The sequence below is a fragment of the Cynocephalus volans genome, chromosome Y, assembly GCF_027409185.1.
Source record: "Cynocephalus volans isolate mCynVol1 chromosome Y, mCynVol1.pri, whole genome shotgun sequence".
In the NCBI taxonomy this organism is placed as follows: Eukaryota; Metazoa; Chordata; class Mammalia; order Dermoptera; family Cynocephalidae; genus Cynocephalus; species Cynocephalus volans.
In genome coordinates, this window is record NC_084479.1 from 8,591,657 (window position 1) to 8,605,329 (window position 13,673).

The following is a 13,673-nucleotide window of genomic DNA, read 5'->3' on the forward strand; positions in this document are numbered from 1 at the left end:
AGTTGGTTTTTCTAGAAGATAAGTAAAATAGACACACCATAAGCTAGATTAACAACAACAAAAATAAAAAGAGAGAGAAGACCCAAATAACAAAAATTAGAAACAAAAAGGGAGACATTACAACTAATACCATAGAAATACAAAGACTCATTAGAGACTGTTATAAACAACTGTATAACAAATTTGAAAATCTGAAAGATACGGATAAGTTTCTAGACAAATAATTTATCAAGACTGAACCAAAAAGAGATAGAAAACCTGAACAGACCAATAATAAGCAAGGAGATTGAAGTGGTAATTAGCAATTTTCCAATAAAAAACGTCTGGGTCCGATGGCTTTACAGCTGAATTCTACCAAACTTTTAAAGAGGAATTAATACCAATTCTTCTCAAACTGTTCCAAACAATTGAAACAGACACTACTCTCCCAAACTCATTTTATGAGGCCAACATAACTCATACCAAAACCAGATAAAGACACAACAAAAAAATTATAGGCCAATATCCTTGATGGACCTAGATGTTAAAATCCTCAGCAAAATATTAGCAATCAGAATACAGCAACATATTTAAAAACTTATACACTATGATCAAGTGGGATTCATCCCTGGGATGCAAAGATGGTTTAACCTATGAAAGCCAACAAATGTGTTACATCGCATCAACAAACTGAAGGACAAAGACCATATGATTATCTCAATAGATGCTGATAAAGCATTTAACAAAATTCAACATCCCTTGATGATAAAGACTCTCAACAAATTAGGTGTAGAAGGAAAATATCTTAAAACAATAAAAGCCATTTATGACAAGCCCACCACCAGTATCTTTCTGAATGGGGAAAAATTGAAGGCCTTCCCCTTATGGACAGGAACAAGACAAGGATATCCACCCTCACCACTTCTATTCAACATAGTACAGGATGTATTAGCTAGAGAAATCAGGCAAGAGAAAGGAATAAAGGGAATCCAGATTGAAAAAGATGAAGTCAAACTTTCTCTATTTGCCGATGACATGATACTATATAGAAAACCGTAAAGACTCTATCAATAAACTCCTAGAACTGGTTAAGAATTTCAGTAATGTTGCAGGATACAAAATAAGTGCCCATAAATCAGTAACATTTACATACTCAAATAATGAACTAAGAGAAAGGGAAATAAAATAGGCCCATTTACAATTGTCACACACAAAAATAAAATACCTACAGATCAATTTAACCAAGGAGGTGAAAGATCTCTACAATGAGAACTACAAACCACCCCTGAAAGAAATTAAAGACACAAAAAGATGTAAAGATATTTCATTCTCTTGGATTGGAAGAGTTAACATTGTGAAAATGTCTATACTACCCAAAGCAATCTACGGATTCAATAAAATCCGCATCAAAATACCACTGATATTCTCCAAAGAAATGGAAAAACAATCCTGCCTTTCATATGGAAAAAGAAAAGACCTCAAATAGCCAAAGCAATCCTGAGCGGGGGGGGGGGGGGGGGGGGGGGAAGGTGGAGGCACAACTCTGCCTGATTGCAAATCATAGTACAAAGCTGTTGCAACCAATACAGCATGGTATTGGTATAAAAATAGACATTCAGACCAGTGGAGTAGAATAGAGAACTTCTCAGGCTTATAGCCATCTGATATTAGAGAAAGGCAACAAATCTACATTGGGGAAATATTGCCTCTTCAACAAGTTGTGCTGGGAAAACTGGATATCCATATGCAGAAGAACGAAACTAGATATGTATCTTACCATACACTAAAATCAACTCAAAATGGATTAAAGGCCTATGTATAAGACCCGAAACTGTAAAATTACTGACGGAAAATATGGGTGAAACACTTCAGCAGTTAGGTCAGGGCACAGGCTTTATGAATATGAGCCCAAAAGCACAAGCAGCAAAAGGAAAAATAAACAAATGGGACTGTATCAAACTAAAAAGTTGCTGTACAGCAAAGGACACTGTCAACAGAGTGAAAGGACAACCTAAAGAGTGGAAGAAAAATTTTGGTCACTATGCATCCAACAAGGGATTAATATCCAGAATATACATATAAAACTCAAGCAATTATACAGTAAAGAAAATAAATGACCCAATTAAAAAGTGGACAAAGGAACTGAATATTTTTCAAAGGGAGACATACAAATGGCCAACAGATACATGAAAAAATGCTCATCCTCACTAGTGATCAGGGAAATGCAAATTAAAGCCACATTGAGATATCACCTCAATCCATTTAGATTGGCTATAATAAAAAAGATTGTGAGTAACAAATGCTGGTGAGGATGTAGAGGGAAGAGAATGCTACTGCACTGTTGGTGGGACTGTGAATTAGTACAACCATTATGGAAAACAATGTGGAGGCTTTTCAAATAACTACAGGTAGATTTTCCATATGATCCAGCAATTTCTCTTCTGGGTATATACCCAGATGAATGGAAATCATCATGTTGAAGAGATGTCTGCACTGCCATCTTTATTGCAGCTCTGTTTACAATAGCCAAGACATGGAACCAACCTAAATGTCTATTGATGGATGATTGGATAAGGAAACTGTGGTATATATACACCATGGAATACTACTATGCCATTAAAAAAAATGAAATACTCCCATTTGCAACAACATGGATGAACCTGGAGAAACTTAAGTTGATTGAAACAAGCAAAGAACAGAGGGATAAATACCACATGTGCTCACTCATATGTGGGATCTAAGAGAGAATGGAAGGAAGGAAAGAAAGACCACAGTACTGCTGTGGTCTAACAGAGGGAGCATTCCTAGGGCTACAAATTGGAGTGAAGGGGAGAGGGGGAGGGAGGTTGGGTGACAATTCGGTGGGGATAAGGGGTACAAAAGTTATTTCTGGTAATGGGTGTGTCCCCAGTATGAATCTGGCCCTCATATCATTGGCAGGAGGGGTGACATTAGCTTTGTATCTCATGAAAATTCTCAATAAGAAAAACTCCAAACAATTGCAGCTGAAAGAATGCAATGAACAATCTAAAAATACAATTGAGAGCTTCAACAATAGACTAGATCAAGCATAAAAAAGAATATCTGAACTTGAACATTAGTCATTTAAAATATACAGTCAGGATAAAAAAAGAAAAGAAAAATAATAAAAGTGAAGACAGACTACAGAATGCATGGAAAACCATTAATTATTACTAGCATAAAAACATTAAACTGTAAAATTCACTGTAAATGTAATATAGAATCACAATCAGAATACTTCAAGAACGTTATGGTACTCTGTAAATCATATATATAATACCTATTATAAAGGCTAAAACAGTAAAAAAATGATGATATCTACAGTAAGTTAGTAGGAAATACACAATAAAAGTCCTGTAAATATCATGTAAATTGTCACATTAACAATGTATATTATGGAGAAAGGATAAAAATCTAGAATTTGTATGCAACTGAAGTTAAATTCCTTTTAGTATAAAAACAGTCTATTATAGCCATAAGATGTTATAGGTAAGCCTCATATAACCACAAAGCAAAAATTATAGCAGTTTTGTAAATAAAAAATGTGCTAATATCAATAATCTAATCACAAAGATAAATAACAAGAGGGAAAGAAAGGAATGTAAAATCTTTAAAACAATGAGAAAACAACCAATAAAGTGGCAACAGTGGGTCCTTACCTATCAGTACTTACTTTGAATGTAATAGATCAAACACTTTAATGAAAAGATAGAGTGGTTGATGGTTTTAAAAAAAACAAAATTTGGGCCGAAACCATGGCGCACTCGGGAGAGTGCGGCGCTGGGAGCGCAGCGACGCTCCCACCGCGGGTTCGGATCCTATATTGGAATGGCCAGTGCACTCACTGGCTGAGGGCCGGTCACAAAAAAGGCAAAAAAAAAAAAAAAAAAAAAAACTTAACCACATGCTTCTATGAGACCCACCTTAGCCTTAAAAGTACACATAGCCTAAAACTAAGTGAATAGAAGATACTTTGTGTAAATGGTAACCAAAAGAAATAAGTACCTATAATTATATAAACAAAATAGGCTGACAGATCACCTAGGCAACAAATCAACAGAGTAACCATTATTCTTTCAGAAGGAGAGAAGAAATCTAGTGTAATTGCTAAGAGGGGGATGGGACAAGGGACATAAAGAATAATTACAATTTGTAACAATACTGTATTGAGCAAAATAGTCATGAGACCAAAAAAATATTACTTATTAAAGTACAATTCAACAAGGAGACATAACTTTTATTAATATATATGCACCCACTGGAACACCTAAACATATAAAATGGATATTAATGGATATAAAGGGAGAAATAAATATCAATATAATATCCAGGGACTTCAAAACCCCACCTTTAATAATAAACAGATCAACTTGGGAGAAAATTAATTAGGAAATGCAGAAATTAAGTTATACAATAGAGCAAATTAACCTAACAGATACACACAGAACTTAACATTCAACTACAGTAGAATATACATTTTTCTCCAGGGCAAAAAAACCCGTTCTCCAAGATAGACTTTATATTAAGCCAAAAAAACAAGTCTTAACAACTTTTTTTTTTTGTCTTTTTCGTGACCGGTACTCAGCCAGTGAGCACACCGGCCATTCCTATATAGGATCTGAACCCGCAGCGGGAGCGTCGCTGTGCTCCCAGCGCTGCACTCTCCCAAGTGCGCCACGGGGTTGGCCCAAGTCTTAACAACTTTTAAAAAATAGTTATATTAAATATTAGTTTTGACCACAATGGTATAAAATAAGAAATCAACAACAGGAGGAACTTCAGAAATTATACAAATACACAGAAATTATGCAACGTGCTCTTGAACAACCAATGAATCAACAAATTAAAAGGACAGTCAAAAAAATAGAGAAAAATATGTTAATGAAAAGACATTACCAAAACATAAGGGCAGTGATAGAACCAATACTCTGAGGAAAGTTTATAGCAATATATGTCTACATCAAAAAATTAGATCATGGGTTTCTGTCAAGATGGCAGAATAGATGGTCCTCAGATTCACTCTCTCCCACAAATCAACCAATTTACAACTATAAAAATTTAACAGCCACAAAGGGGCCAAGCAGAGCTCAGTGGAAGAGGAGGCGAGACCTATGGAGTTCATGAAGGCAGGAGAAAACACTATGAGAGAAAGAAAAAACTCTGAGTGTTTCAGGCCACCCCCACTTTAAGGCTCCAGCTGCTGAGCACTCGGAGCAGAAACCAGAAGAAGCCACAGCTGTGCCCTTCAGATGGAGATACTTGGAGGTGGCAGGTGAGAAAAGAGCCTTGGTGGGCCCAGGACAGCAAGAACACTAATAGAGTACCTGCTCCATGCAGGTGTGTGGAGCCAGAACAGCTATACAAGGGGAGCCATTCAGAGGCTGGTAAGTCACCGCAAGGGACCAGTGCAGGGCCCATCCCATGGGAAGTGTTTGGAGCACAGGTGGTGGGGAGACAGGCCCACCTGGAGAACACTGGAACACAGCAAGGACAGCCAATCTGACCCCCAATCAGCACAGGACTGCTCAGAGGACACTGGTTGGGAATGCAGAATTGTGTGGGTGCAGTTTGATGAAAAAACTTAGGCCCAGATCAGAGTTTCTACACAACCCAGGTTTATCAGGTCTCTGGAGACCTGGAAGTACCTATAAGGTCAGCCATTAAACACTCAGCTGCACAACAAGTCTTCCCTAGGGAAACGGCAGCAAAATAGCAACTTGGCTCAACCACACAGCTTATGTACTGCTTCCCCATTTAAGAAGAAAGCAAAGAACAAAAATTAGTTTGGGCCCAGGCACAACACCAGCACCTTGGGGCCCACCAGGGGACATGAGGTATGGAGTCGGGCACCAGACCCCCACTCCCACATCCAGGCATACTGTGGACCAGACCCCTCTCTCACAGCCAGGCACACCACAACAGCACTTTGGGGTCTGCCCATGGAACTGAGGGATGGAGAAGGGGACCAGACCACCATCTTACAGCCAGGCACACCATGTCAGCTCCTTGGGGCCTGCCTACAGACCTGAGGCATGAAGAAGGGGACCAGACACCCATCTCAGAGTGACTGAAGAAGCATCTGTTCTATGATAATATTGGGAGACCTGACCACACCTCTCAGCATTGGACAGATCACCTAGGCAACAAATCAACAGAGTAACCATTATTCTTTCAGAAGGAGAGAAGAAATCTAGTGTAATTGCTAAGAGGGGGATGGGACCAGGGACATAAAAAATAATTACAATTTGTAACAATACATATGCTAGTAATAATGATTTGATCAACATATCTCAATGTTGAACCCCGACATGTATAATCAGTTTTAATTCAATAAAAACTTAAAAAAAAATTAGAAAGGTCAAATGAACAACCTAATGTAGCACCTAAGGAACTAGAAAAACAAGAATGAATAAAACCTGTAGTTAATGAAAGGAAAAAAAAAGATGAGAGCAGACAAAATAGAGACAAAAAAATACAAAAGGCCAATAAATGAGTTGTTTTTTTGAAAAAAATCAATAAAATTTACAAACCTTTAGTCAGACAAACTGAGAAATAAAAAGAAAAGATTCAAATAAATAAAATAAAAGATAACGTTGGCATTACAAATGATGCCACACACATACAATGAAACATAAGACAATACTGTGAACACCTACACTTACAAAAATCTGATAACCTAGAAGAAATAAATAGCTGGGCACAAAAGCCTACTAAGATCAAATTATGAAGACATAAAAAATCTGAACAGATTAATAATGAGTAATAATAAAGTTTAATCAGTATTAAAAAGGCTGTCATCAAAGAAAATTCTAGGACCTATTGGCTTTACTGCTGAATTCTACCGCTGATTTAAAAAAATAACTAATACCAATTTTTCTCAAACTACCACAGAAAATTTGAGAGAACGAAAATTCTTCCAAATTCATTTGCAAGATTGGTGTTGATACCAAAATCAATAAATGCATAAGAAAATGGAAAACTACAGGCATCCAAATTGGAAGGAAGTCAATTTTTTAATTTTTGCAAGATTGTGTAATCGCATATGTAGACAACGTGAAAGACTTTGCAAAAAACAACTTAGAACTAATAAACAAATTCAGCAAAGTTGAAGGATACATAATTAATACACAAAAATTAGAATTCTAATAGTCTAGTAGTGCACTATCTAAAAAAGCAATTTAAGAAACCATCCTATTTACAATAGCTACAAAAAATTATATACCTAGGAATAAACAACCAGTAGGAGAAAGATCTATACACAAAAACTATAAAACATTCATGAAATAAAGTAAAGAGGCTATAAATAAATCAAAAGATTTCTTGTGTTCACAAATTGGATAAATTAATATTGTTAAAATGTTCATACTGCTCAAAGTGATCTGCAACTAAAATGCAATCTCTGTCAAAATACCAATGATATTCTTCACAGAAATATTTTTAAAATTCTAAAATTTATGTGAAAACATGAAAAACCACCAACAGCCAAAGTAATCTTGCAGAGGAAAATAAACCCCAAAGCTGAAGGCATCACAATACCTGACTTCAAAATATACTACAAAACTATAGTAACAGAACAGAATGGTACTGATACAAAAACAGACACAGAGACAACAGAGAGCCAAGAAATAAATCCACACATCTACAGCCAACTGAGTTTTTACGAAGGCCATAAAAATGCATACTTTGAAAATAATAATATCTTTCATAAATGGTGCTGGAGAAATTATTCACATGCAGAAAACCAAAACTGGACACTTACTGTCACAATATACAAAAATAAACTTAAAATGATTAAACACTTTAATGTAAAACTTCTGACTCATAACTACTAGAAGAAAACATAGAAAAATGTGTCATGACATTGAACTGGTCAAGGATTTTTTGAATAAGATATCCAAAACACAGGAAACAAAAGCAAAAATAGACAAAGGGATTATATCAAACTAGAAAGCTTCTGAACATCAGGGTAAACATTCAGCAGATGAAGAGACAACCAACAATGAGAGAAAATGTTTGTAAAGTGTATATTTGATGAAGGGTTAATAGCCAAAAAAATATGAGAAACTCAGCTCAATAGTACAACAATCACGTTAAAAATGAGCAAAAGTCCTCAAAATGAGAAATTTCTGGGGGTAAAAAGACATGCGAATGACCAGCAGGTATATGAAAAATGCTAAACATCATTGATCATCAGCTAAGTGCAAATTAAAAATCACAATGTCACTTCACTTTAATTAGAATGGCTATTATCAAAAAGACAAAAAATAACTGTTGGCAGGGATGTGGTAAAATCTTTTTTTTTTTTTTTTTTTTTTTTGTCTATTTTGTAACCGACTGCACCGTGCTCAGCCAGTGAGCGCACCGGCCATCCCTATATAGGATCCGAACCCGCGGCAGGAGTGCTGCTGCGCTCCCAGCGCCGCATTCTCCCGAGTGTGCCATGGGGTTGGCCCTGTGGTGAAATCTTTTATACTGCTTATTGGAATGTAGATTAGTACAACCATTATTAAAAACAGTATGGACATTTCTCAAAACATTAAGAATAAAACTATCTCCCATTGAACACGGTGGCAGCTTTGGTGGCAGTTCATGTGCTTTTTGCCAGCTGAGGTGGGCTTAGACACAGGCAAATATGTCTAAGGGAGCTGAAGTTGGCATTGATCTTGGTACCACCTACTCACATGTGGATATCTTCCAGAATGGAAAAGTAGAGATAACTGCTTAAAGATTAGGGGAACCACCTCAGGCTATGTTGCTGACATAAAAAAAATTGATAGGTGATGCAGCAAAGAATTGAGTTGCAACGAATCCCCCCAAGACAGTTTTTGATGCCTAGCATCTGATTGGACATAGATTTGATGATGCCATTGTCCAGTCTGATATGAAGTACTGGCGTTGATGGTGGTGAATAATGCAGAAAGGCCCAAATCCAAGCAGAATGAAAGGGAGAGACAAAAAGTTTCTATTTAGAAGTGTTGTCTACGGTATTGTCAAAGATGAAGGAAATTGTAGAATCCAACCTTGGGGAGACTGTTACCAATACTGTGGTCAGTGTGCCAGCTTGCTTTAATGACTTGGTGCCAGGTACAGAAGATGCTGAAAGAACTTAGTCTCAATGTAGTTAGAATAATCAGCTAGGCAACTGCTGCTGCTATTCCTCATGGCTTAGACAAAAAGGTTGGAACTGAAAGAAATTAGCTGATTTTTGACTTAGGAGGTGACACCTCCTATTCCTGATGATGTATTATTCCTATTTTCTGAGGATGGAATCTTTGAGATCAAATGTACAGCTGGACAAAGTCTACAACCCCATGATTACCAAGATATACCAGAGAGCAGGAAGCATACCAGGAGGAATGCTTGGTGGCTTCCCTGGTGGGGGAGCTCCTCCCTATGGTGGTAGTTCCTCGGGGTCCACCACTGAAGAGGTAATTAAGCAACCCCAAGATAGATGTAGCACTGTCCAATGTTATGCTTCTCTCTGTGTAACAGAGATGCAAAAAGAATTACTCAAAGCACTATGAATGCATTCAGAAGCCCAGAGGGTCTGTATCCCAGAAAACAATGGGTACAGCCCCCATTCAAAGTTAGCTTTTGCATTTTATCGTAAAGACAAGGAAGTTTCACAAGAAAATTCAGTTGATCCAATCATTACAAAAGGACACAAGGACATGGGCAGTTTTATAAAAGTTATCTATGGCTAAGCATAGCTTAAGCAATGGAAACCAGTAACATCAATAAAATTAACAATGTGACGTTCCAAAGCACAATTAGTGAAAAGCTAAGTTGGTCAAACTGGCTCATTATCTAAAGCATAACCTCTCCTTAAGCAGGCATTGCATTCTTATGATAAAATCTAAGTACAAGTATCTCTAAATTTCTCCCAACAGACAGCTTGCTTGCCTCTAACAAATATTTTTTTCACATCTTTTCCTTCAGCAATTCTTAAAATCTCTTAAAAGTATTGGTATGACAACCACCTGTTAGCTCTAAAATTATTGAAGTATGCAATCCCATACCTAAGCAGTGATTAGAGTTGATTAGATGGGCTGTGGCCCCCTATCTGCAAGCTGTGGCCCCCCTAAAAAGGGCTTTTGCTCCAATATGTATTTACCTAAAAACCCTATTCTAAAAATCAAATGACAATCAACGTTATTTAATTAGGATTAAATGGGCTTTTGCTCTCTATCTCTAGACTTGGTCTCCTATCCGAGGTCTTTGGCCCTATATATGCATTTACCTAAAAGCCCTATACTAAAATCAAATGAGAATCAAGATTTCTAACCCTACACAGTCCAACACAGTAAAACATTGAAGGACCAAATTTGTGGTAAATTCTGTGGCAATTTGAAACTTGAACAGCTTTAGTTAAATTACTGGGCATTCTCAATTCTTGAATATAACCATATGCACAAAAAAGGAAATAATACTGCATTTTATAAGCACTGTATTATAAGTGGAAAATACAATGTCTTAAGTAAAACTGTATTTAAAATTGGCACACAAAAAAAGAGGAAGAATAAAGCTACTATGATTCAGCAATGTCACTACTTGGTATATATTCATAAATAATAAAATCAATATATGGTAGGATATGCACACCCATGTTTATTGCAGCATTATTCTCAAAAGTCAAGATACAGAATTAATTGAAATGTCCAACAATAGATGAATGAATAAAGAAAATGTTATTTCTATACACAATTGGATACTCTTTAGCCTTAAAAGAATAAAATCCTGTCATCTGCACTACCATGGATAAAAATGAATGCTACTATGGCAAGTCCACAGAAAGGCAAAAACCACATTTTTACACTTATATGTGGAATTTGAAAAATTGATATTACAGAAGTAGTAAATAAAACAATGTTTACTAGAGACTGGGAAGGGCACAGAAGAGGAAAGATGGGGAGAGGTTGGAGAACACATACAAAATTACAATTAGGAATGAAGAAAAAGTTCATGTATTCTATCAAACAATAGGTGGCTATACTGAACAATACAATATTGTATATTTAAAATAGCTAGAAGAGAGAATTTTTAATATTCCCCCAACATAAAATGATTAATGTTTGAGGTGATAAATATGCTAATTAGCCTGATTTGATCATTATACAATGTATACATGTATCAAAACATCACATTGTAACTCACAAATGTGTACAATTATTTATCAATAAAAATTTTTTTTAAATGACTAAAACTAAATAAAAATATGGAAAATAGTGATACCATATATAATTTCAAACATATAAATAATAATAATATAAAGCATGAGCAATAGGTGTAAAGTAATAAAATCAAACATAGCAAAACAATTAAATGTAGAAAATATACCAAATGCAGTTTAAAAAAAAAGATGTTTTAAAAGGAAAAAGTGAATTGCAGAATGGAAGAAATTTCTTCCCATGAAAGGACATTTAGAATCTTATACCAATAAGACACAAAGAAAGTACAAGATTAAGAAGCTGTGATATATACACAATGGAATTCTACTCAGCCTTAGAAAAGGGAGAAATTTGGTCATTTGTGGCAAAATGGATTAAACTTGAAGATATTATGCTAAGTAAACTAAGACAGACACAGAAAGACAAATACTGCATGGTCTAACTTATATGTGGAATCTAAAAAACTCATAGAAGCAGAGAGTAGAATAATTGTTACTAGAGACTGGGGGAGGACATAAATGGAGAAAGGGAAGATGATAGTCAAAGAGGACAGCTGGCCAGTTACCTCACTTGGTTAGAGTATGGTGCCAGTAACACCAAGGTCCATGGTTTCATCCCTGTGCTGGCCAGCCATCAAGAAAGAAAGAAAAAGTGTACAGAGTTACAATAAGACAATATTGATAAAAAGACAAGAATAATAACTCATAAATAACACCCTGTTTACTTCACAATTGTTGAGTAGATCTTAAAGTTTTCACCACAAAAATAATATGTGAAGTGATGGATTTCTAAATTAGCTGGATTTAATTATTTGACATTTTAAACATATATCAAAACATCCCACTGTGACTCTTTAACATATGCAATCATTGCTTTACGATTATAAACAAAATCAAATAATAATACTAATTGCTATTGGTCAAATGTGTACCCCAAAACTTCATGTATTAGAAACCTGATCTTTGGCAGGTCTCTACAGCTCCCTGTCCTCTGCTCCAGAACACCCAACTGGTTCCACCATGACCTCTGTTGCCCTGTGATCTGCAGGCAGAACTTTTTAAGAAGAACAGAATCCCTCCCTATGTGCAGGATCCAGGTCATGCCAGGAGAGTCATCACACCTGAGAGAGGCCCAAGCTGCTGATCCCTGGGCCCCAAATCAGTGGCAATGAGTCCTGGCATCCTCTGTGTGGAATCTAGGTCATGACAGTTGGGTCCCCAACCCTGAGAGAGGCCCAGGCACCAACATCTGGGTCCCAAGGCAGCAATAGGCAGCTGAGTTTCCAAAGAACTCCCTGATATTTCTGCAGAATGAGTAGACTGTGATAGCCTCTGCCACAATGACTAAACACCAACAGAGAGATACTAGAAATAAGAAAAACCAAGAAATTATGAAACCACCCAAGGCATCTAATAACTCAATTTCTAGATCCTATACAACAGGAAGTCCTTGAAATGACAAGGAATTTCAAGCAGCAATTCTAAGGACGCTAAATGAGATAAAAGAAGACTCAGACAATGCAATGAAATGAGAAAAGAACACAGGACCTGAAAGAGGAAATGTAAAAAGGAATCAATGCCCTGAAAAAGAATGTAGCAGAGCTTGTAGAGCTGAAGGACTCATTCAGTGAAATAAGACACATTGAAGAGCTTAACAAGCAGGCTAGAACAAGAAGTGAGAATTTATGACTTTCAGGATGGCTTGTTCAAAATAACACAGGGAGACAAAAAGGAGGAGGAGGAAAGAAGGAGAAAGAAGAAGAAGAAGAAGAAGGAAGAAGGAAGGAAGAAAGAAAAGAAAACAAAGAAAATAAAAAAGAATTTAGAAACTTGAAGAAAATCTAAGAAAGATAACAGACAACCTTAAGCATTCAAATATCCAAATCATGAGTATTCCAGAGGGGGAGGAAAAAGAAAATGGCATTGAAAACATATTCAATGAAATAATGGCAGAAAATTTCCCAGGCATAGGGAGAGAGACAGATTTTCAGATCAGGAGGCTCAAAGATCCCCCAAAATATTCGAACCAAAAGGGGCCTCTCTAAGACATGCCATAGCTAAACTGGCAAAACTCAAAGACAGAGAATCTTAAAAGCTACTAGAGAGAAGCATGAAGTCACCTATAAGGGAATCCCTATCAGACTAACATCAGAAACCCTAACAGCCAGAAAAGAATGGGATGATATATTCAAAATACTAAAAGACAATAATTGCCAGCCAATAATACTTTACCCAGCAAGGCTATCCTTCCAAAATGAAGGACAAATAGTACATTTCCCAAACAAGTAAAAACTGTGGGAGGTCGCTACCACATGAACACCCTTACAAGAAACTCTCAAGGAAGTACTGGGTCTGGTGCCTGAAAAACAACAACAATTACCATGAATACTTAAGAAACAACAAAACCCACCAGTAAAATAAAACGTTAACAAAAAAGAGAGAAAAAAGTTTATGAACTATTCCAAGAAACCAACAAACACAAAAGACAAACAGTAAGTCAGAAAGA

At 36.3% G+C, this 13,673-nt stretch overlaps 1 pseudogene; it reads left to right on the plus strand.

Annotated features, from left to right (window-relative positions):
• LOC134368976 (tryptophan--tRNA ligase, cytoplasmic-like) overlaps positions 1 to 13,673 on the plus strand; it is a 51,199-nt pseudogene that overhangs the window by 24,090 nt on the left and 13,436 nt on the right.